Source organism: Mus musculus, chromosome 4, assembly GCF_000001635.26.
Source record: "Mus musculus strain C57BL/6J chromosome 4, GRCm38.p6 C57BL/6J".
In the NCBI taxonomy this organism is placed as follows: domain Eukaryota; kingdom Metazoa; phylum Chordata; class Mammalia; order Rodentia; family Muridae; genus Mus; species Mus musculus.
In genome coordinates this window covers 69,589,180-69,614,773 of record NC_000070.6, presented here as the reverse complement: position 1 = coordinate 69,614,773, position 25,594 = coordinate 69,589,180, and positions in this window count along the sequence as shown.

Below are 25,594 nucleotides of genomic sequence, written 5' to 3'. Positions count from 1 at the left end.
CTTTCTGGAAAGGGAAATGTCTCCGTGGATATTAGCTGTACCCTGAATTGTGAGCTGAATTGACTGCTACAAATAGAGAAGAAAATAAAGAGAGAGCCTCAGCCCTCATGCCTGGAGGATACCTGCAAGGGCACTTCTTCAGACAATGCAAGAAGGCTAATGAAACTGTGCTTTGATTTCAGTAAAGGATGGTTTCAGCAGTGGTAACATTAGAGGAAATGGTAGCATCAGAGTAGATAAACTCGCTAGCAAGGTACAAAGACAAGCAGGCAGATATTTTCCCCTCATATCTTCGTTTGTCTCTGCTGCCCCTGAAACACATTGCCTACATGTCTACATGCTGGGTGTGTGGGAGATCTTCTCAAGCAATCTTCACAGGGATGACCTTGTCTCAACTCCAGATCTAGTCAGGTTGACAGTTGAAATTATCCATGAAAATAGACCAATTTGTCTTGATGAGAAGGGGAAGACTATCTTTAGGAGAGAGAGCAGCAGTATAGAAGAGTGAAGCAGTGTAGCTTGTGTCTGGGGATACAGGTGAGGGAGGATGTGCTATGTTGTAGGGTCTTAGGCATCCGTTGCAAAAGACAGATCAATATGCACAACTGCTTTAAACCCATGGGCATGGTCAAACTTAAAGTACTCAGTGAAAAACAAAAACAAAGCAAAACAAGACATTCTTCATTAACATAGACTCTTATCATAAGGCTCCCAGGAGACAGACCTTTGCCATGTCCTTTACAAAATATGTGCCATGGAAAAGTAGGTGGGAATTCATTTCAAATGAGAGACTCAGCATAAGAAATGGGGCAGAGACTGGGAGCCTTAGAAAAGAAATATCAATTTGACATCAGTAAAGTTTATTGAGTATTTATTTTTGTTTCTCACAGATGGACTCTAGTCTTGTTACCTAGGCTAACTTTGATCACACCGTTCTCTGCCTAAGCCTTCCAAATGCTGGGATTAAAGATGTGTTTCACCATCAGGACCTAGTTTTCACTGGAGTTCATGAAGGAAGTTAAATGGATATAGATCAAATAGCCTGAACCTGGATCACTGTGGTCTGTGACACCAGGCAGAGATGCTCAGACAAGCTCTAAGTAGCACTCATTCCTTGGCGATCAGAGAGCTCTTGAGATCCTCAATACCTTGAGCATTTGCTAGCTATTGGTCTTTTCCAAAGGGATTTAAGAAGAAGTAGGGGTCGGAAAGCATGTGCTCTGGAAGTGTGGTAGTCAAATAGAGATAAAGAGAAACAAAGCCTGGAACCTTGACCTGGATTTTCTTCCCTCATAAATCTCCTCCCCTGCCCAGGATCATCTCTCTCTCCTCCTATTAATCTTCCTTGGACTCCTGCAGAGACTGGATGCCCTACTGACCTCATTGTCCTCTCTAGTCTGAAAGAGAGAAATGGAGTTCTTGGCCTGGTAGAAGCCGGGGGGTGGGCAATGAGAAGTTAGGCTAAAGGTAGAAGCCCCCAGGGCTTTAGGTGAGCATGCTAGCAGGTCCATATGGGCCAGAGGTCAGGTTTTATTTTGAGAAGAAAATGCAAAGGTATTTGAGATGAATGCTTTTGCAAACTGAGAAATCTATGAGTACAGAACTTACTATGTTTCCTAGAACAACATAGGAGGAGGAGTTAGGAGTCCAGTGATGGGTGCCAGTGGAGGCGAGGCGGGCAATGCTATTACTTTTCAGGGTTGCAGTCAAAACAAACCAGTTGCCTATAAGCTACAAATACTGTGCTACAAAATGTGTGTCTGTGCCTATATAGTTCTTTTTCTCAAAGTAGTAGTGTGAAGGCAAGAGAGTAGCTTTGAAATCCTACTCTTAAGACATACATTAGCACTGTGAACTCCAGTTTCCCCTCTATAATGGAGGGAACTTCTTGCTTTTGCTTTTTCTCACTTTGTAAGAAAGGTTCCAGAAAATACTGTTTCCCTCTGCTCCTTTCACTGAGGCTTAAAAGTCACTGTCTGGTGGCACATATAATTGTCTGTATTTGAGACAGCATTAGACTTCAGGAGCTGGCTTCTCATCAATATGTTCTGATGTCTGTACAATCTTCAAAAACCCAGTGAGGTCTGACCACTCCAGAAATTGACCTTCTCATAAAGGAGGCTCCTTGAGAGGCCCTGACCTGGTCCCTACACCCTTGCAATTCACACTCCACTGCTGCAGAAGTAAGTCTTCCTTTTAATTCCAAGCATGTGAGCAGAGGAGAAAATAGGGAAGGATCCATCAGGACAGCTCAAGAAAAAATGTGTATGTTCTTTAAAGGGAGAAAGCATACAAATGGGATGTATATTTTTTTTCTAAAAGTGTGTGTGGGGGGGTACAGGCTTTTAAACAGAATATTTTAAGCAGGGAGTGAGAGAGGAAAAATATGTCTCCTAAATGCATTCAGCGCCATTGCCACAAGGCTGCAGAGCCAGGATTGTTTATTAGAAGATAAGATAGTGAAAAATGTATTTTGCAGAAAGAAAATAGTAAAGTCAGGTCTGAGGCAGATAAGAAGCCAAATTTCTATTTTATGCTCAATTGAGTGACTCAGTTACATTATCTGGGAAGCAGGGATGAAATAACACCCTTTGGAAATGAGGCCTAGGCTGCTTCGGGTCTCCTTCCAGCCTCTGTCAAGCTGAACTCAGCACAGCTGGGACACTGTCTCCTCAGAGCAGTGCAAATGCAGTCTGTGGATGAGGGGAAAGGGTTCTGATCGCTTCTCTTTTCTCCATCTTGTGACATAAGCACTTCAGTTTGGCTTCATACATCATCTTCTGCAGCCGGAGGTGAGAAAATACAAACACCCGTGCATTTAAGATGAAGTTCTATAAAGACTAGCAGATGTTAGAGTTGGAAGCATCATTAGAGATCAGCTGGTCTAGGCTATATGTATGCTGAGTGCTTTATTTAGCAAGCACTGGTATGTCACTCAAATGTTTTACATGGGGCACTCAGTGTGCGCAAGATTCCAGCAAATTCCCCCTTTGTTTTCAGTGGGTGGCCTGATATATTTTATTATATACATTCCAGAATTCTTAATGCAAACATGTAGTGATTTCCATACTGATAGGTCAAGAGGCTCCTTCTCCCACAGTCTCACAGCTAGAGATTGCATCATGATAAATGGGTCCCGGGGTTCTGGTCTTTAATTCTTACTGTCTCTCTTCTTTATGGTAAGACCATGAGTCCTTTCTTTTGCATTTGGATGTTAATAGGATTTGGCATATGAAGGTTAATTTAATCCAACAACTATTTATTGGGCTGGTAACTGAGGTTTTCTCTTGTGCTAGGCAGAAGAATCATCCTATAGTGTAAATCCTAACCCTAGAAACCCATCAGTTATTTTTTATACATGATTAAATTATGGACATTATCTGAACAATCTGTGTATTCCAATTTATCACACAAGTCTTCAAAATAGAGAAATATTATAAGGCTTATTTTATTTTTAATTGTGTATGTGTGTGTGTGTGTGTGTGTGTGTGTGTGTGTGTGTGTGTGTGTTTGTTCAAGTGTCTGAAGAGGCCAGCAATGTTAAGTCTTTGGAGCTGGAGTTATAAGCTGTTGTGAGCTGTCCAACATAGGTTATAGGTGATGGAAAAAAAATCAGATCCTCTGCAAGAGGATTTTTTTTTTACCAACTTTTTTATTAGATATTTTCTTTATTTACATTTCAAATTTAATCCCCTTTCCTGGTTTCCCCTCTGAAAACCCCCTATCCACTCCCCCTCCTCCTGCTCACCAACCCATCCACTCCCACATCTTGGCCCTGGCATTCCTCTACACTGGGGCATAGAGCCTTCACAGGACCAAGGGCCTCTCCTCCCATTGATGACCGACTAGGTCATCCTCTGATACATATGTAGCTAGAGCCATGAGTCCCACCATGTATTTTTTTTGGTTGGTGGTTTAGTCTCAGGAAGCTCAGGAGGTACTGGTTAGTTCATATTGTTGTTCCTCCTATGGGGTTGCAAACACTTTCAGCTCCTTGGGTCCTTTCTCTAGCTCCTTCATTGGGGACCCTGTGCTCAGTCCAATAGTAGGCTGCAAGCATCCACCTCTGTATTTTTCAGGCACTGGTGGAGCCTCTCAGGAGACAGCTATAACAGGCTTCTGTCAGCAAGCATGTGTTGGCATCCTCAAAAGTGTCTGGGTTTGGTGATTGTATATGGGATGGATGGAGCATAACTTCCAGACCCCAAATGAAGAAAAATGTAAAGCCAGGAATATCAGAAAGGAACAGAGAATTTCCAATAGTTTGAGTTTAAACTAGAGAGAACCAAGTTTGATTTATAACCCTCAGAAATAAGGTTATGTTTTTGTGCTTCTTCAAGCCTCTGTCTTTGTGGTAACTTGTTGCAGCTGCAATAGAAAATGGCAGCAGTCATCTACATCCTAAGGATACTTCATGTTCCTACTCATTTTCTTGTTCTTTCTTTCCTTCAATTTTTTTCTATGAGGCCACTAGTAGCTACTTTTGAGCCTTTTTTGGAGTTCTATTTTGAGCTAAAATAATTTCCAAGCATCAGAGTAATTACAGGAAAGTTTTGGGCTTTGTAAGCCAGTCTATATTGGAGCACAAAAAATCAACATAGTCATCATCTAATTATGTATCATATATGTCTGTCTATGTATTTTTCAATCTATAATCTCTATCTATTCTATATATTATATATAATCTTTATATCATTCATCTGTTAAGTATCAACTATCATCTATGTTTGTATATCTATCATCTATCTATTACCTATTTGTATCTATCAACACTTACCTTAAATATTAATATAGCAAACATATTTCATTAATTTTTTGTAGGAAATGAATAATTGATATTAGAATTAATATTAAAATTTATGTTTTCTACCTTTCTTCATTTTATCAAATTTTAAAAATAGGTCTAAAAGTCTGTCCATTCAGGAAGTATTCCATTTGCCTATTTCAACATTTAGTTTAGTAAGATGATGCAATTGCTACTCAGGAAAAGAAAGATCCTTACTTTGAAGCACAAAATAAGCACTTACCAGACAATGAATCTCTTGTGCCTTGGTTTCCCATCCTCTAGAACTATGACCAATATTTCTACTGTAGATTACCAAGCCCTTTAAAGAAGAGCAGTCATCATCAGCACAAATCCACGTTAGGTTTATTTAAGGCAAGTATGGCTCAATAAGAAAGATGATAACTCAGTTACAAAATACTTCAACATAAATGCAAATGACCACCCATCTCAACATTATCTGCCACCAGGTATGTACAGGTAAAACTATAAGTAAATATCAAGTCATATCCATCAGAAGGGCTAAAATAAAAGGCTGATAATATGAAGTGCTGTCAGGAAGTGGAACACCTGGAACCCTCATAAACTATAGTACACCTCTGCATTATATCCCTTATGGTTCGGTTTATTTTCACAACTAAAGACATATTTAATTCATATTTATGAGTACTATCCTCACCTCTGCACTTGCCTTATGCCAATAATAAGTGTTTAGGTGTTAGAATTATAATCCATACTCTGTTTGAAAAGGTACATCCAGGAATAGTCACTGTAGTGAAGGCAATATAGAAAGTCCAAATGTTTTTTCAGTGTTAAAGAACTGATTATAGCACTAGACTCCAGGTAAGAGCAGAGCTCTCTGTGACAAATGTGCTTCCGTCATCTCAGGAAATAGCACAGTACTGTGGGTTTGTGTGAACTTTGGAGCTATAAGAATTCTGGATAGTATCCCAGCTCTGCCATTTGTTTGCTGTGTAACCTTGAAGCACAGTGACTCAGCCTCTCAGAGTCTTGGTTTTCTTATTTACAAAATAGAGATGATAATAATTTCTGCCACATAGGACCTTATTGAAGACCAGGCCAGTAGATAAGAAACTTTGGATTGAACATAGTATTTATCAGTTTCAAAATCTGGCTCTTGCTGCTCTTGGGTCTGAGGAGATGAATGTCATGAAGTAACATAATAGAAAGGTGCCTCTACAACCCCAACACTTTCTTTTATGATGAAAAGGCAAGGATGTCTTGGGAAGTTAGAGAGTTCCTTCATGTTGAACATATGTTGGGATTGTTTTTGCCTTGTATATTAAAGGAGCTGGAAGTGAAAATGCGTAATTGGTATACATGGTACAGTAATACACTAAAGGAATGGAAAAATGTGTATATTTTATGTGTGTTGCATGTGTGTGTTGTGTGTGTGTTGTGTATGTGTATGTCTGTGTGTGTGTGTTTGTGAGAGAGAGAGGGAGAGAGAGAGAGAGAGAGAGGACAGACAACAGACAGACAGACAGAAAGACATAGAGGCAGAGAGACGGAGCTGGAGGAACTGCATACTGGCACTAATAGCAGGCTGTCAGGTAAAGCGGTATAGTATTAAGGGTCATCCCATGAGTCACAGTCAGGTGTTCCTTGCTCTACCAATTATGCCAAGGAACAAAGTAGAGTTTCCTTCAGTCTAACTCATGAGAAAAACTTTTTCATCTGGATGATTACGAGCCAATGACAGGACTGAACATTGCTTCCTGTTCCCACAAAGCAGTGGTTCAAGGCTAGAAACACAAGTACTCATGGTCATCAAAACTCGATAGTGTCTTCAAAGTGAAAGAAATTGCAAGGCCTTGGTCATGGGGTGTTACTGAGCTTGAAGACACGGGAGTCGGGTGGATTAGATTGCAACCAGCAGTATTAGATAAGTGGGATAGGACAAAACACTCAATTCCTCTGTAGCCTGAATTTTCTTTTCTGAAAGATGATAATGATAACTGGACCCACACTGGTGCATAGTAAAAGGTACAGCTGTTTCATTGCCTCTCTTTCCCTTTGAAGTAATGAAGTGACCAATGCAAATCTTTTGCATGCTCATTTACCAGACCTTTGATTGGTACATTTTCTCCACAGCAGTAGATTTCAAGTATGTCCCCTGGGCCAACAGCATCTACCTCACCTAGGACAATTTTATTAACTCAAATTCTTAGCGGCCACCTCCATCTTATTGGATTAGGAAGTACAGAGGCTCTAGAAGGATAATTTCTGAAAGCTGTCATTTAAGTTTTCTGTAATATAATGATTTGTTTGGGTCATAAAAGTTTTCTTTTCCTTTTATTATAGATTTGGAGAAACAGGGATATGTTGTAATAGTAATGATTGATTGCAGCTATAGAGAGCCTCAGGCACCAAGTAGGTAGGCCTGGGAAGACTAAGAACTCTGCATTGTGTGGGACTGTTGAATTTTGTGATGAACTGTTCCCTCACTCCCTCCTCAGCAAAGGCCAACAGTGCACTGTTAGATGGGTGAGCTAGTTGTATTTTATGGTAGGTGGAAGCAGCAGAAATATTCAGGTATTTCAAAGCTCTGAGTTCCTTGTGTTCCACCCATGACCTGTGTGATATTTATAGCTCCAAAAAAGAGAATCTCTAACTGGACCAGAAATACTTAACCTCAGCTCAGACAGCAGCTATTTTGTGTGACTCTTTATTTTCAGTGACGAATAGGTAACAGGGACTTGAATTCTCCCAGTCTGTGGAGGCTGCGGTATAAAATGACATTTCTGAGGCCCATTTCTATGATTACTGAGCTGGATATGAGCAATAGGATATTTTGAGGAGATAAAAATGTCTGACCAGCTAATAACTATATGACATCAACACTAAGACAGGGTTAGACTGAGAGAGTCAGGAAGAATGGAGGATGTAATTCACTCTGAGATAGAGACCTGATAGATCCCTGTCAGTCATACCTACGTGTGCGAGCTTACACACGCACACACACACACACACACACACACACACACACACACACACACTTCTGCATCAAAGACTTTCAGATACACAGCTAAACATGCAGACATGGCCTACAATACACAAACAAACAACAGAGATATAGAGTACACACCAAATATTTTATTTTAGCATACAGGATATAGGCTACACAAGTATAATATATAGTTATATAGTTGTGTAGGATATATTCTTCCTAGACAGAAACACAGACACAAACACATAGACACACATACACAAACCCATCCAACTTTTCACCTGAGACACAGGTATATCAAAGACACTTGTAATATAACTGCCATTGCCAGCTCATGCAATAGCTTGGCATATGTAAAACTCACATAACACTCACATAGATCACTTACATATGTATATGTATATGTATATGTGTATGTGTATGTGTATGTGTATGTGTATGTGTATGTGTATGTGTATGTGTATGTGTATGTGTATGTGTATGTGTATGTGTATGTGTATATGTATATGTTACCTGTATGTATTCCATATGAACAAATCACAGATATACACACATCATGCAGGATATAGGCTCATGTACTTGAACACTCAGTATTCAGTTGGTAGCACTATTTAGGGAGGGCATGGACCGGGATGTTTTGGACATGGTGACTAAGAGGTAGATGAAAGATATTAGGGATGCGTATTTAAGAATTGTACACTATCCCTTCCTGTTTTTTGCTTCCTGTTCCTTTAATATAAAGTAAGATATTCTACAAGTTCCTCCTGTCACAGACTAAGCTGTCCCAGTATACCTTCTATGTCAAGATAGACTAATAGTCCCTGAACCATGAGTCAAATTAAATCTTTCCTCTCTTAACTATTGAGTCACAGCACAGAGAAGAATAAATATTACATATACACAGATAACTCATGTACACAGTAAAGCAACTCAGCTAAAACACACACTATAGTATTATAGACACACTTATAAGGCACACTGCACACATATATATGCACACCCTTCAGGAGTACACGATCTTAGGAGACAGATAGGAAGCAAGACCGACCCATACAATACATACAAATATGGTCAGTAAAATGACTTTGCTAACAGTCATTTGAAAAGGAGCTCTTAACTTGCTCTAACATCAATGACAAGTTATCATATTATATGAGTACTACTTTGCAAGTGTCAGATGCAAAGATAATGTGCAGAAAATTAATGTGTCATATGACACTTTTTGACCTTTGTGTGAAACCAGCCCTTCCTATAGTTTAGGTCACACTTGCTCCTCTGCTCATTTCTTGCTGAAAGGGAAGAAGGAAGGCAGCAGAAGTTGGACAGGACCTGTCTAGATGGAGCTGGTATCAGTAGCAGCAGCAAACTGTTTATGTTCTTGCATATTAGCGTAACCAGGATAGTATCCCAGTTTACTTTTCACATGAAATGGAGCTTAGTCTTAGGACATGAACTTTATTAGGATGTTGTGTGGTCTGTGTAAATTAGCAGTTATCAAGCACTGTGAATTAAGATTGGGCTCAAGATTGTTATAATCATAAGAACCTCAGGGATGAAGCCATTTCCCTTTCTCTTTGTTTATACTATAACTTGAGTTTGTGTTCTTCCTCTTGGTGGGTTTTCTCCAGATAGCTCTATTTCCATGATCATCTTGACCATCATCCCTCATTGTTTTCTGTGCCCTGGACAGCTCTTCACTTGACTCTTCCTGTCCTTAGGGGTTGGGGGTGAGTTCGTTCAAAGTCAAGAACACAGACTCTGGGGGCAGCTGAGAAATGCTGCAGCAAGCTCATCTGACCACTGCTACAAGCTCCTTTAATACCTTCCACCTACAACCCCATTGGTCCCAAGAAAGCATCTCTTCTAAGCAGCAGGTCCTGATTGGTTGGCATTATTTGCACTAGCAATCTCTCAGGCAGTCCTCAATTTGGTCCTCCTGTGGGAGACACTTTTGTGGCTGTGAGAACACCAGCATTTACATAGAGGTGGCCCTAACATCAGGGGAGGCATGGCAATTTTGACTGACAAGGCAGGTGGGATCCTTTCAGAGATGTGCAAGAATGGTGTTGTTTGCCATGTAGGCATGTTCTGGAGACCCTTTCTGTCCTGCTCCCTTCTGTAAGTGGCAGTCTCTTTTCCCTTGGGATTTCTTTGAGTTTCCATCTTCTTTTTCATTTACAGAATCTTCCCACTTACTTTGATGTATCATGCTGCATTTTGTCAAAACAAGCTTCATGTTTAAATTACTGTGCAATCCAAAGATTTAGAAATCTCCATTTCCTGCTTTGGTAACAGTAGCTCTTAGCCAAATATACCTTTGGTGATGAAATCACTGCTCTCTGTCACTGTGATAACCCAAGGTTGAGAAGTATGGTGCTCAATGGGAATGGATGGTTGATGTTGCCGTGTGAGTCATTCCAGGTTTTGTGTATGTGTGAATGTCTTCAATTGCTTGCTTGTGTGTGTGTGTGTGTGTGTGTGTGTGTGTGTGTGCACAAAACATCAGTGGAAAATAGTACAATATTGACAAGCCCCAAATGTTCAGCCTTGTGAATCTAATTTCCCCACCCTGGGAAGATTTCAACCACAAGAATCCAAGAATGTGGGATCTCTAGAAAAAAGAAAAAACAGACTGCCATTATCAACCTAATTTTTTATGCTTTCTATTTTGTTAGTTCTTACTCCATATCAATGGCCATAGTTGCTTGGAAGTATGTCCCACCGGGGAAGGTATTCACTCTAGAGAGTTGTAGATTTTTTTCTTGGGGTACTTGCTAAACATATAGCTCCCCAACTTATGTCTTTGTTGTACTCTTAGAGACTGGGAATGGAGGTGTAAGTGGCTTCTTATCAGAGATATGAAGATAAGTGACCCTAATACCTGACTGAATGTTCCTGTAGGTCTCTCATTTGAGGTGGCTTGAGAATCCTTGTATTCTCTGTCATGTTCTTATCAACATTTTGTATCATAAATGCCTCATCTGTGCTAATAATGCCCGCTTGTGGACCGCTCACTGGGTGCAGGCGGAAGTGTTTTTGTATGTATGTATGTATGTATGTATGTATGTATGTATGTATGTTATTTTTATTTCCTTACTTAATCGATTTATGGCCCTGCCATCAGCATCAGATAGAGGAAACCATAACAAACACTCTTCAGTCTGCCTGTTACATAGGCCAGACATGAAGCAAGTCAGTCACCTTTCAAGCCCCGCCTCCTTGATCCTCCCAAGCCCCACCTCCTTGGTCCTCACAGCCCTCTAGCTATTCTAAGGTAGTTGCATTTTTGAGAGACTAGGTGATCTGACCAAAGGCATGCAGCCTGAGATGGAAGAGGAAGAATAAAGGAATTGATCAAAGGCAGATGGTGAGAAAATGATACATTTCCAAATTCTACAGAGAGAACATAACTTCTCCTTGCAAGCTGAAACCACTTCCAATTATTTCATGGAACATTCTTGCCTAGAGGCAGCAAGGAAGCAGAGACAATTTATTACCCTTGCTGGGGACAGTTGAAATGCTCATCTGTGCAGTCAAAGAGGGGAACAAGAAGTGAGACTACATTCTCTGCTGATCAGTATTAGAGTTGGGATAAAAAAAAAGCACTAATCCTTCTTAGAGGTGTGGGAATAGAGATGTCTGTGAGAAGTTGGAAATGGTCAGTGGGTGCTTTACATGAAAGCCTGGTGACCAACAGGAGTTTGATCCTTGGAAATCATAGAAAGTTAGAAGGAGCGACCTAGGCAAACCATCTTGTCCTTCAACTCAACAGGTGCTGTAGCCAATACCTTGTACATGTCACAATAAAATATTATCATTTTTAATGTTAAAAAAGGGTTGAGAATACTTTTAGAAGTATGACAGAATTAGAACATTTATTATGCAATAAGGGTGGTTGATCTTTTGTTTTTGTTTTTTGTTTTTTTGGGTTTTTTTTTTGCTAATGAAGCATTTTTATCTTTGTGTTTGTTTGTGTGTGCCCATTTGGGTCTTATATGGGCATATGTGCCAGGGCAACACATGCCATTTTTAATCATTTAACTTCCCCCATTTTGAGGCAGTATGTTTTTCACTGAATATGGTGAGACTATTTTGGCTAGACTAGATGGCTAACTAACCCCTGCAATCCATCTGTATTTACCCAACAGGGCTGGAAATACATATGTGTAATGCCATGGCCAGCTTTTTAAATGTGGATTCTGGGGATTCAAACTCATGTCCTCAAGAGTCTTTAGACATGTTTTACTCACTGAATGACCTTCCCAGCCTAAATTATTTATTAATCAACTGAACTGGTAAGCTGATCCCATGCTGTACCTCAGGGAATCATCGGGACAAGTTAATCATTATTCCCCTTTTAGCTAAAGAAAAGAGAACACCCATCTTCAAAATATTTATATGACTTGTATCACATGAGCTTCCTCTTCTTACCTATCCCATTATCTATGCTAGAGCCCTGATTGATGTTTGAGCATCCACCAGCACCCAATCCCCTGGGAACTAGCCCTACTTTCCACACAGGCAGAATTGCTATAGGATTATTATAGCTTGTAAAGAAATGCAGTCTAAGCTGTCAGGGTACACAGACTGTGGAATTTAGGAGCCTTGTCAACCCTGTATGAGTAAAGGGAATAATTGATCAGTAGCACCCTTCTCTTTAAACATACTTCACATCCTGAAAGAGAGTCATCATTTACATATAAACTGGCACTTTGGAGTTTTCTGAGCACTCCATGCTCATTATCCTATTGAGCCACCCCAGAGTCTAGTGAGATGGATTATGAGGGAGACTCAGAAACACTTGATACCTTACACAGGAAACCAGGGCTCTGACTTAAAATTCATTGCTCCATTCAACAGACTAAGTTACTACTCTAATCAAATCACCCTTCAGATTTCTGTTTGCTTGAGTGAAAAGCCCCATTTCTCATAGGAATGTGTTCTCTTGTTCTCAATCATTTTTGATGTGGGGTAAAAAAAAAAAGCAACTATATTAAAGAATGATTCTATCAAATTATGGAGCAGAAGCAAGGCAAGAGATGAAGTGTTTCTGGTTGAGAGCTCTACATTCTTCTGCATTAGTGCCAAGTTCAGGGGGCTTCTTGTATCATAGTCAAGGAAAAAAATAGCCTCAAGGAGAGATTTTCAAGGTGATCAACTTCCAGATTGACTTGATGATTAGATGTTATGTAGAGCCACAGAAAGTACCTTACCTTTAAATTCAGCAGATGGTAGACGTGTTTGGAAATACTTCTTTCCAGGATTTTCACTGTAACTAGGACCTAAGAGCCAAGTAGACAGCCTAGTCATTATTTCATCAACGTGGGCTGTACTGGTTGCCAATAGGCATAGCTTGGGATTCAAATCCAAGTCATGTTCCATAGAGCAGAGGGCCAAAAATAGTCCCAAAGAAAGACTCGAGGCATCAAAACTCTGAGGTCTGAGCGATAAACTTCAGACTTGGCATAATGAGATAATGTGACAATGCATGCCTCTGTGTGGTCTAGAAATGCCAGTTTCTTTTTTGTCCTGTTTGCCTGATAGAAGGCCAGGTAGAGGCCATAGTCATGTGATCTTTCAGGCATCTCTCCTCTTCTCTTTTATCTACCTATCATGCTTTGTTTTCCCAAAAGTTATCACTTTGAGTTGGGATCTTAGTTCAGCCAGTACAGTGCTTTACCTTGGAAACAAAATCAACTCAGTTCTATCCCTCTAACCCATGCAAAATGCCAGATAATGATACTTGTACTTTTATTCCCAGCACTACAGAAGCAAAGACGGGCAGTTTCCTGAAGCTTACTGGATAGCTAGCCTAGCCAATGAGAGATTCTTTCTCAAAGAAAAGGATGGTGATGGTTGAGAAACAACAACCAGTCCATTCTCTGGCCTACACATGCATATACACAAATGTCTACATGCACACACATATCTACATACCTATACACAAACAGTCATGCATACACATATATGCATACTTCAAACACCCAAACCAATAATGGGGTACAGCTCATCTTTTCTCTTGACACGTGGAGTTTTCTGCATATGGTTTCTAATACTCTCAGCTCAGCACCTGACGATAGGTTGTTTTGATGCTGGATCCCATCATTCAGCATCAGGGTCCGAGTTGAAAAGATGCTTTGGAAGGTTGCTGCAATTTTAGAAACTGGTTAATAGGTATGGTGGTTGTATCTGAGTATTTGTGTTTTATTTATGATTTCTATTGCTATGTTAAAACACCTAAAACACCATGACCAAAATAAACATCTAGAAGAAATGGTTTATTTCAGCCTACATTTCCACACCACAGTTCAACATCTTAGGAAATCAGAGCAGGAACTTGAGGCAGGAACTGAAGCAGAGATGTGGAGAAATGTTGTTTGCTGGTTTGCTATTCATAGTAAGCTCAGACTGTTTTCTAATACACTCCAGACCCACCTGTGCAGGGGTGACTCTACCACAATGATATGGGAACGCTTACATCAATCATTAAACAAGAAAATTGCACATGGGCTGGCCTACAGGCCTGTGCTGTGGAGACATTTTCTTAGTTGTAGATTCTTCTGCCCTGATAACTCTAGCTTGGGTCAAGTTAATGAAAATTAACCGTACAGGTAGTCAGGACAAAACAGTCTTGGTATAATTATTCATAGAATCTCATTTCTTTGTCAAAATCTGTATCATAGATCACATTTTAGACTACTAGGAAATGTGGGTATAGAGAAGTTTATGTGTCCTGCTTCAGTGACATTTCAGTCTCAAGGCAGAGCTAGGATGGGGAATGGTGCTCTTTTCTTGTCTGAGTCTCCCCATCCCAACACTGCCTTCCTTGGTTATTCATCATCTATTTACGCCTTTCTTCATTCCTGTTCCAGACAGGATTGGAAGCAGTCACTCTTTCACAAAGTTTACTACCTTGTGTAAACTTGTATTACCATTTACCACTTTGAAATCATACAAGTTTACCACTTCCTCCCATAAAGCTGACATAGAAATGTGGTATGATTGCATATTACAGAAATGTATTCATTCTGACCTCTCTGGGGATTTGAAAAGGTTTTTTTTTTTGTTTGCTTGGTTTTGTTTGTTTGTTTGTTTTTTTGTTTTTTACTTTTTAATTTTTCACCCAGAAAAGCTATTCTTTTTTCTGAAGTTTTACAATAACTTTGATCAGAAGCAATATTGCTCTGAGCACCAATGCTGCTAGAGGTATTTTGAAAGAATTTTGGGTGCTGGTTAGGAGCCCAGAATAGGGGAATAGGACTCCTACCCACACTGGCCACTTCCCTCATGGCCTCTTCTTCATTTTTGCCATAGATAATTCCTATGCATGTCATATTTTGTTCATCTTCCTCCTCTTTCGGTTACATCCTACAATAATATTCCTACATTGGTTAATTTGTTGAATTTTTGTCATCTTTTCTGTAATTAACTTTTTTGCACAATGTTTTCTGGCACTTACCAGTTTCTGGTATCCTGCCCCAGGCAGAATGTAATTCACTCCCCTCTTCCAAGATCCCAGCAAGGCAAGAGTGACTATTATCCTCATCTGTGTCCATCTAGGAGCACATGTTGAATATCTTCAAGGTAGGAACTACACAATTTACACCTTTGTTTTCAATGCTCTTCACAGTTAAATATAAATTTCATTTCTATTTTGTAAGAGTCTACCTCCCAACTGCTGTGTAGGCGATAGAAACATCGTTGCTAGGGATAAACAGGTATAAAATAGTCCATTCACTAAATTATCTGTGCAAATATTCAAAGCATGTTCAATTGCTGTTTTCTATTTTCCTGGTATTGTTGGATACCTTAGAGATATAGTGGTGGTAAATAGTACCCTTAGGGTCCCAACTGTCACTGAATATCCACTGAAAGAAAATAGACATAGTTGAACATATTGGCCAAACCAGCTCTGCCAAGTATAATGTCTTCATATGACACTTATGTATTTAAATCACAGTCCTATTGGAGGTGACTGAATAGCTCTAGGTTTGGCTATTCACTGTCTTCACATATGCATCTGTAGTCAGCTGATGGTTGATGGATATAGGAAGTTATCATGGATGTCCTGCAGTTTGTAGCATATTAGCTGAAGTATAACATCAATTCACATCATTTTCAATATAAATGTATCAAATGTTTCCAATTTTTGAGCTCTTTTTTTTCATCCTTCAATAACATTTTATTCTGTTATGTGCCTATATCTAAAATAAACACTTCTCTAAAGTAAAAAAAAAATATATGTTTAAGCCTGGCACCTTTATGTTCTTCAAGTGGTCACCATTCAGTGTCAGAACAGGAAGAGGAAGCTCCAGTGCATGGAGATGCTCAAACCTGCTTGTACCATGTTTGTTATTGTTTTATCAGCCAAAAAAAGTTAACGTGACTGCGCTATCATACTTCTCTGTTGCTCTGATAAACATGGATGCTAGTGTTTTGGCTCATTTGCATCCTGGATCATGGTCTTTCTTACTTATATTAGACTAACTGACCCACAGTAGGTAGGACCCTCCCATATCAATCATCCACATAGTATCTCACAGACATAGCCCCATGCCAATCATATCTGGGAAAGTTTTGAGTTTAAATTTCCTCTTCTAAGGTGTTACTAGGTTATATCAGTTCAACCACAAAAATGCACCAAATCAGTGGCCAAAATTCTAATGTCAGTATGGCTGGGAATGAAATATACATAGAGATAAAGGGTAGACAAATATGTACCCATTTTTACAGTTCAACTTAAGACATTATCAGGCTATTTATTAGAGCCAGCCATGTCTCCCCACTGTCATCACTGTCTCCCATGAAACCTGAATCTTCTTATATACGTATTCTTACATGAATTGCAAAAATTAGCTTTTCTAAACTAAAACCTTCCATTGCATGTGATCTTCATGTTCCAACTCAGTAGATCACTCCTATTCTTAGGATAAAGTAAAACAAGCTCATAATGTGTACAAAATTGTGTAAGATCTCTACCTACAAGTGCATTCTTCCTCCTTCATAGCCCACCTCCCCCTTGTTTTCTTGGGATCCAGGAATACTTGCATCCCTCTAACTCTTTAAATATTGGCAATAGCTCTGGTTCAAGAGACTTCTTTCTAAAATGCCTTTCCCTTGCTTTTATCTAACAGATTCTGTTGATCATGGTTTAGGCCCCAGAACTAATGCCACCTCCTTAGTGGCTCTCTTCTGAGGCTCACTAAGTCAGGTTATCGTTTTATGTATTCATACACACTTACCCTTTCCTCCTGAAATGGGTGCACAGAATATGGTTATGAATGTGGGTGGTGACTTGGACAGTCATATTTTCACTACAATTTCCAGGTCAAAGAGTGTCTATTTTGCTTGGCAAGCCACCCAAGAACCTTAGCACAGCACTTGGCACACAGTAGGTATGCATTCCATGACATTTTAGTGAGGAATGCTAAAGTACCTCACACAAAGCTGCTCTCATCTCCTTCTACGCTCTTGCCTGTGCTCATGTGGAATCTGTCTGCAAGAGAGCTGAGAATTTGTCCTGAATTTTAAACAACATTTGATTTCAAAATGGAGAGATTTAGCAGACAAAGCTCTTTCTTTCTTTTTTTTTTAAACTGAGACCGAGATTCTGTTCACCCTCTGGGGACACTTCTACCCCCTTCCCTTCCCCACAAAATGGGCGCTGTGAGCTGCTCTCTGAAATCTTGTGAAAAGGGCAGGGTATTGGAATTTGAGACAAAGGGAAGAAAAATGAGCTGGCTTGAAAAGTCGGCCAGCATCATAATGAGCAAGATTATTCGGGGAAATGCAGGAGTCTGCTATAAAGGCCCCTGTAAGCAGCATTTAAACCAGCCCAGGGCCAGACACACAGCCCACTCACCCACACAGACATAGCTGCCACAGGGCCATTTTCTCTCAGTATCTCAGGTCAGACTGAGAAGTCAGTCTTGATAGGGCGAGGGAAGTTGGTCTGATGGGAAAAGAGGCAAGAAACCAGGCCTTTCTGAGGCTCCCTGGACTCACCTCGAGTTATCAAATTCAGGATGTAGGTAGGTCTGGAGGTGCCCCAACAGCACCAGTCCCTGGGGATGCAGAAGTAATATGACATGGCTTATGGTTTGAATGTAAGATGTCCCCCCAGAAGCCCTTGTGTCTGAACAGTTGTTTCCCAGCTAGTGTCACTGTTTTGGGAGTCTGTAAAACCTTTAAGACAAAGGGTGGAGGAGGCAGGCATAGGGCCATAGGGGAAGGTCTTGAGGATTTTATCCTCGCAACATGAAGTTAGCAGCTGCCACTCATTCTCTTTGCTATGGAATGACTCTCTCTCCAAGTATTCCCCACCATTGTAGAGACAGATACCTCCTTTAGGATGCTTCTGGTCAGCTATTTGGACATAGTGATGATGTGAACCTGGCATCCACTAGAATCAACCTAGGGATATGCACTTGTTTCAGCCCTGCTGCTTCTATGCTACAAGTTTTCCTACATGCCATTCTCCTTCTTTTAGTTTCAAGCTCATTAACAATATTTATCATTTTTATGAAGCATAAGTAGCTATATACCTTGCACATGTGCTTTGAATAGGCTTCATCCTGATCCCTCTTTTATATACTGGACCATATTACTTTCACTTATACATGTGTCACCAAATGAAGCCCAGAGAGGTTCTTTAAGGTTTCATAATCATGAAGTGGGAATTTTATGATTTCAAACACTGGGGTGCTCACAGATCACGAAGAGGCTTTGCATCTTCTTGTAAACCCAGATTCCCTCATTGTTCACTCTCATTCAAATTCAATCAGGACAGTAGGGTCATTTGTACACATGCCTTCATTATATTTATGGTCTGCAAATCACACTATCTGATTAGCACAACAGAGACTATCAGTTCTGTCTCTGCTTTATAGATAAGAAGGCAGAGACTCAGATAAGAGACTTCTGCAAGGAATTCTAAAAGAGTCAGAATTCAGACATGTGTCTCACCCAAGGCTTACATTCTTCAGTTCATGCCCTGTACTCTGAAAGGAAGGGGTTGATTTTGTACTCTAAAGTCATCTGAGAGGCACCAATTCCATGTGTGCAAGGCCAAGTGGAGCTATGAGTCTGAACAAGGTAAGGCTCTTTTAACATCCTTGGTGATCTTCCTAGAGCAAAGCAATTGAGGTTTTTACTTGGTAATTAAAATCTAATGAAAACCAACACAACTTAGTATATCAATAGTATTTATTTCAACTGTTTTTTAAAGGTGTAAATGAATGGAACAAAGCTCATGTCTTAGCCAGGGTTTGTATTCCTGAACAAAAAAATCATGACCAAGAAGTAAGTTGGGGAAGAAAGGGTTTATTCAGCTTACACCTCCACATTGCTGTTCATTATCAAAGGAAGTCAGGACAGGAACTCACACAGGGCAGGAACTTGGAGGCAAGAGCTGATGCAATGGCCATGGAGGAGTGCTGCTTATTGCCTTGCTTTTTCTGGCTTGCTCAGCTTGTTTTGTCACAGAACCCAGGACTACCAGTCCAGGGATGGCACCACCCACAATGGACACCTCCTCCTTGACCACTGAGAAAATGCCATACAGCTGAATCTCATGGAACCTCAAAAGAGGCTCCTTTCTCTGTGATAACTCCAGCTTCTGTCAAGTTGACACACAAAACCAGTCAGTAGGGCCCAGATAGCTGAAACAATGAAAATATGTATTTAAACAACCACAACTTAATTTTCTTTCCATCCTATAACCCTGACCCTGCAGGATTAGAAGGAGACCCGAGCTCTGAGGTCTGGCTGTTGGTCATGAGCCTCTGTGACCTGTCAAGGGAAAGTTTATCTTACCATGTACAGAGCTGAGGTAGTGTTACCCATGGGTACTGGGTTATGAAGTAGACTCTGTGTGGAAACCTTCAGAAGATGATCACTGAGTTTGCAGACATAGAGTTTAGAGAGGAGACTCATATAGCCTAGAACGTTTTTCTGGGAGAAAAATCTGTTAGTGGATGAAAGTACCTTAACTAAGGATTTCTTTAGACCTCCAGTGAGCAATCTATGTCCTCAGAGAGTCAGTAGCAGTAGTGATTTTTGTGTTTTAAACTTCCGGAAGACTTCACTCCACTTGAAGGCTATAAAAACATTCAATTTATTTCCTCAGTGTGGCAGGTGTCCCTGTGGGCACAATGCAAGTTCATGTAGCTTAAGGATAACTTGAAGTTCATTAGTGGTATTCTAATAACACCCACTAATGCAGCTTTGGTGAAGCAGAAAATGCATTACGTTGGGCAGAGAAAAGGATTTAGCAATAATAACCTGGGCAGGTCACTCTATAACCCTAGGCGGTTTCCTCAGCTTCAAATGAGGGTAGAAGGAAGCACTTACAGGTTCCAAAAGTTGGGATGCTTGAATAAAAACACTACATAAACTATATTGTGTTCTCCTCCCGGTTGGTTGACAAGTTGAGTGTCATTACCATTGTTGTGGTTATTGTTGTTTTATCTTTTCATCAGGCCCAAGTATCTATTATACTGGAAGACAAAAAGAAGCATCTTCTTGTGTCATGGGATGAACTGGGTCTGGCTGGCTCTGGGTCCCAGGACTCTGCATCCCTCTGCTCTTTCCATTTCAACCCTCATTTCCCAATCATCCCCATTCCTTTTGAGAGCTCTTTCAGGCAGACATAAACCTCTCTTCCTTCAGATTAGTCACAGCAGCAGATAAAGAGGGTTGAGTGACCGAGGGAGGCCGCAAATGAGCTCCCATTAACACAGTCTGTGAGTCTCCAGTGGAAGGCCTGGTAAACAGTCCCCACTTATCTAGCTCTTCAGCATTTAGCTGATTTCCATAATGAGCTTCATTGAACTGCTGGGCCCCAGAGGTGTCCCCAGGCTTTCAGAAGGCATTGTGTTCTGTACATCTGATTCATGGAGAGGGGAAGGCAACCAAATTAACAGAGGAGGCAGTACCACTAAGAGCTGCAGTATCTGAGGGAGGTAGCTTCTTGCTGCAAGATTAAGGAAACAGGTTTACAGGTTCTTGGGGGAGCCTTAGACAGGGAGATGTGGGAGCTGAGGTTCTCACATATGCCTTCATAGGTGCAAGGTGAGAAGGATTAAGTAGAGGTACGGGCAAACACTGGTGTTCAGGGGATAGTCAGTATATTTGACTGCAGCATTGTCTTTAAACATATTTCAATTTTAAATGCCAAAGACGCAACATCATGTATTATTTGGTATTAATAATTCATGTTATAGCCAAAATTCATTGTAGCAGCCTGCGTATACTTAGACACTAAATGCACAGTATATATTGCATGTATTGGCCATTCATGACTCCTTTATTAATTCTATCCCTGCCTTCTGTCCATTTCATCATTCACTCAACAAACAAGCATAACATTTTGTTTTCCATTTAGTGGCTACAATGAACTCAACCATCGTGTGTATTTAGGATGAGATGACCGATGAAAAATCTGTACTGTGCTCTTACAGCATCTACAGTTTGATGAGAGAGATGGAAATTAATAAAATCATCAAATAAATAAATGTAAAATTGCCACTTTGAGAAGAGCTGTGAAGGAGAGATACTTGATAGGATGAGAGCCCCTGATGGGGAGAATAACATAGTTAAGAAATATTTCCCTGAAGAAGAAATGCTTGAGTTTTGAGATCTGAAGGAGTTATGTAAACGGAGAGGGATGAACCAGGCAGCCAATGGGGGCAGCTTGAAGACAGACACAGCCCATGTTGTCAGAGAAAAGATTGCACCAGTTTTTCTGCTGTATAACAAGAGTCCTCCAGCACTAGAAGTGAGACCTGAATGCCGTGTTTGGTATCCAGCTACAGTATCATAGACTAGCTTGAACAGCACACATTACTCATAATTTTGTTCACTAGGAAGTCCATGTCTTCAATGTGCCCTCAATTGCTATTAGCAAAACATCTACCTTCATACTTATAGATGAGTCTTCTTGTATCTTGTCACAGCTAAGGGGAAGATCTTTCCTCTGGGGTTGTCTGTTCCCTTTCATGAAGACTCCACATGCATGGTATCATTCCAGATGTACAGTATCTAAAGCCACCATGGGGTTGATATTTCAGTATATAAATTGTTTAAGGGATCAAGTAATATATACCATTGTCCAAAATTATTTAATGTTTTCATTTCATGACCATACCTACTTAGCACCATGCTCTTTGATGTAGTTCCCCTGTGGGATGCAAACTGTTCTAGAATAGCATTTATTAAGAACTTTGCAAGTTACCGTGAAGGATAGAATTATGATATGGGGTGCTGATATCTTTCTGTGGTCCAGATGGATGAAAAGGCAACTGAATAGTAGAACAGCAGGAATGAGTGCATGTATGTTGGGAGCTCACATTGGAGAGACCAGTGGAGTGAGATTCTATAAGGCCTCATGGGATACAAACTTTTCACATTATTTATACAAGGCTAAGCATCCTTACCTCAGAAATATGAACTTCTAACACTGAAATCTGTAAGTTTTTATGCCCCTACATGACACCACAAGTGGAAAGAGAATTCCACACCTGATCTCATGTGATAGGTTGCAGTCAAAATGCAGGTGCACTAAAAATACTGCATAAAATTAGCTTTAGGCTATGTGTATAAAGTGTATGTGGAGCATAAATGAATTTCATGTCTAAACTTGGGTCCTATCCTCAAGGTATCTAATTAGGTATATGCAAATATTCCAAAATTTGATGGAAAAAAAAAACAAACCTCAGTGGAATCCAAAACCCTTCTGAACACAAGTATTTTGGCTAAGATATTCTCTACTTGTACAAAGAGATATGGGAGATGGTTGAAAAATTTCTAAGCAATGAGACTTTAATGAGAGGAATCTACCAGAAGTCTATTTTCAGATGTTGCTGCTGATACAGATAATAACCAATTATTGCATCAGGCACTCAACTCTCTCCTCCGAGTTACTCTGAGGTGTTTACTATTTATATTCCTACTCAATACTGGGGACAAAAAGCACTAGATTGGCAAACAACTTTTAAAATTTATTCTTACTAAGTGGTACATATTCCTACCAACACATTATTCTAGTTTTGGACAGAGTTAATCAAACTACTGCAGTTGAAAATCATTGGGAGAAAAACCACAGGAGACTGTGTAGGTGAGTGAGGGTTCATGACTCACGTACCAGTTATGTAATCTGCCTGTGCTAATAACTAATAGTAATAACACTATCCCTAGCAGAACAGGTCACCTAGAAGACACATTATGGATGGGCAGACTTGGGAGGACAGAGGTAAGGATGGAAAGATGTATGCCTCTATGTATACATAGATGGAAATATGGACAGATGGGTAGGAGGAAAGATGGAAGAATGAAGGGGTATATACATGTATGTGTATGTATGTATGTATATATGTATGTGTGTGTATGTATGTATGTATGTATGTATGTATGTACGGGTGTGTAGAAGGATTGGGCATGGATGGATAAATGGCCAAAGGACACTTGGGTGCATGAATGTAGACAGAGAGCAGTAAGGAACTTGATTAGCAGATTGGCCTTTGGGTTTTCAGAAATGAGGACTAGAATTGGGGAGCTGAAAGGAATAAATGAGCCTTCATTTTAAGGCTAAGCGTAGTTAGTCGACAGAGTGTTTTTTGTATATGCTTGGTCTTTTTACATTTTATTTTGTTTAATCTGTTAGTTAATAACCAAAGGGTAAAACTGATCTGTAACCACAAAGAAAGATAACATCAGACTGCATTTACTTAGTTCTTGTCAAAGCTTTGTACCAGAAAAATTAAAATGCAAGAGGGAAAAAGCTTCAGTTCTTCCACTAAAGGCCACAGTATATATGATTCTCAATGCAAATGAGCCAACAGGCAATTCATCAACAGCTGCTGCTCACATCCTTGAGACTAATACCACTCACATAATATTTTAGTCTCTGTTGACTGTGTAATTCTTCTATAATACCATCTAGAACACACATGTAGATGTCCTGTGTGGTTTCTATCTAGAGCAAGAAAGTGACAGCAACATGTATCACACTGTGTGTGCAGCCTTCTGGTTAATTACTGTGTCTTGACTTAGGGAATCATTCTTCTTGCTTCTTAACCTGCTTCTCATTACTTTCCATGTGCATTAGAAATTTGCTCATCTTTCCAGGATTGTGGGTTTAAGGAAGAAGGCAGAATAGAAACAAAGGCTAACTTGCATTAATTCGTGGTAATGGTCCTTTTTCTGATTGTGTTCATGCTGGTTTATAAAGTAAAGGGATTTATTTGGCTCAAGATTCTGGTGGTTGGAAGCTTCAACTAGTCTGACACTAGCATCTTGGAAAGCCACCATGCCTCTCTGTCCATTGAGGGTCCAAGATCCCACAACCATAACCCCTTCTACCACAACCTTGTTCATTTTTAGATCACTGTCCAACACTTCTCTTAATGAATGCTCTGTCATTTCATACATCTTGACTAATGTAGTCCCTTCCTTGACAAATTCACCATTTTTCATGCTAGCAGACCTTGCAGACAATCAAATCCTCCACTTTTAAAAATACTCTATACCTGTCCCAGGCAAGTTATCCTTTCTCTGACTCCAGGATGCACTGATTTTTGCTTATTTCTAGAGACAAAATTATTCTTTTTTGAAGTGTTAACCTCATTTACTCTGGGGTCGCAAACTATACACTACACTTTTTTTTCATACACTACCATTTGTATGTTTATTAACTAATTGAGGAAACATGGACAGATTTTTAAGTACCTCTGAACTTAGTTCATTATTTATGTCAAATCCAAATAGCAATACTCATTTTCAGCCTAATGGGGCTGCCAGTGAGTTTGATAGAGTTTGTTGGAATATAATGTCTCCTTACTGAACGCAAGATATTGTGGAATAAATTTTAGATACTTAATCGGCTCTAAGTTCTTTGGAGGACCAGCCCCTGACCTTGGATCAGGAAGTCCAGACTTATTTGGGGATGATGATGATGATAGTAGTGGTAGTGGTAGTGGTGGAAAGAAAATGAAGATTAAATGAGCTATTGGATTCAAAATGCTTAGTGTGGTGCATGCATCTATCAAGTAACCAGTTTAGTGGTGTTAGAATTTAGTGATATGCATTTGTCCTTCATATTGTTTATCATAAAGTATGTGTGAGAAAATATGGATTAGTTATGAGAAATGAGTGGCTGCTCTTTAATCATATAATGGCATTGAGTCAGAGCTTATTTCAGAATATAAAGGCTGTGCATTTCTGCAACCTTATCTTATTTGTAGGCAGAAAAGGTAAGGAGAGAATAAGATGCCAAACAAAGGCTCAGCAACTCCAGGAAGCAGGATTTGGATGACAAAGAACTCAAGGATGATTCACACAGGTTGCTTGAATAAGGACACCATCGCAAAGTGTCCCCAGGTACAAGACCCTGCCCTAGTGTTCTTTCTTTTTAGGGCTTCAAGCAATTAGAATGCCATTCATGAACAGGAGTCTTTCTCTATATACAGTGAAATTTGTAGTGTCTTTTAACTATCCATAGCTTGCAGTATCATAGAATGAGGGCTCTGTGAATCCCCGATTCGTTGCAGTTGTGTAATCTTGCCAAACCCTCCTACCTCTGTGGGTCTTGTGTTTCTTTTTTAGTAGATTTGAGACAGCCAAACTTGCCTCCCTAAATCATTACCAAGTTTAAAGTAAGAGATGCAGTTTCAGCATTGTTGTTCATCATTCTTCAATAACCCAAGGTGTGAGTGAGGCTTTCTTTTGGTTATTCTTTGAGAATAAGTCCAGGTAGTGGCTTCCCTGAGCAATCTGGTGAGTGGTAACTCTTACTGGCCAAGTACATCCAACTTATTGTCTTTATGTGTGAATGGATAAGGAGA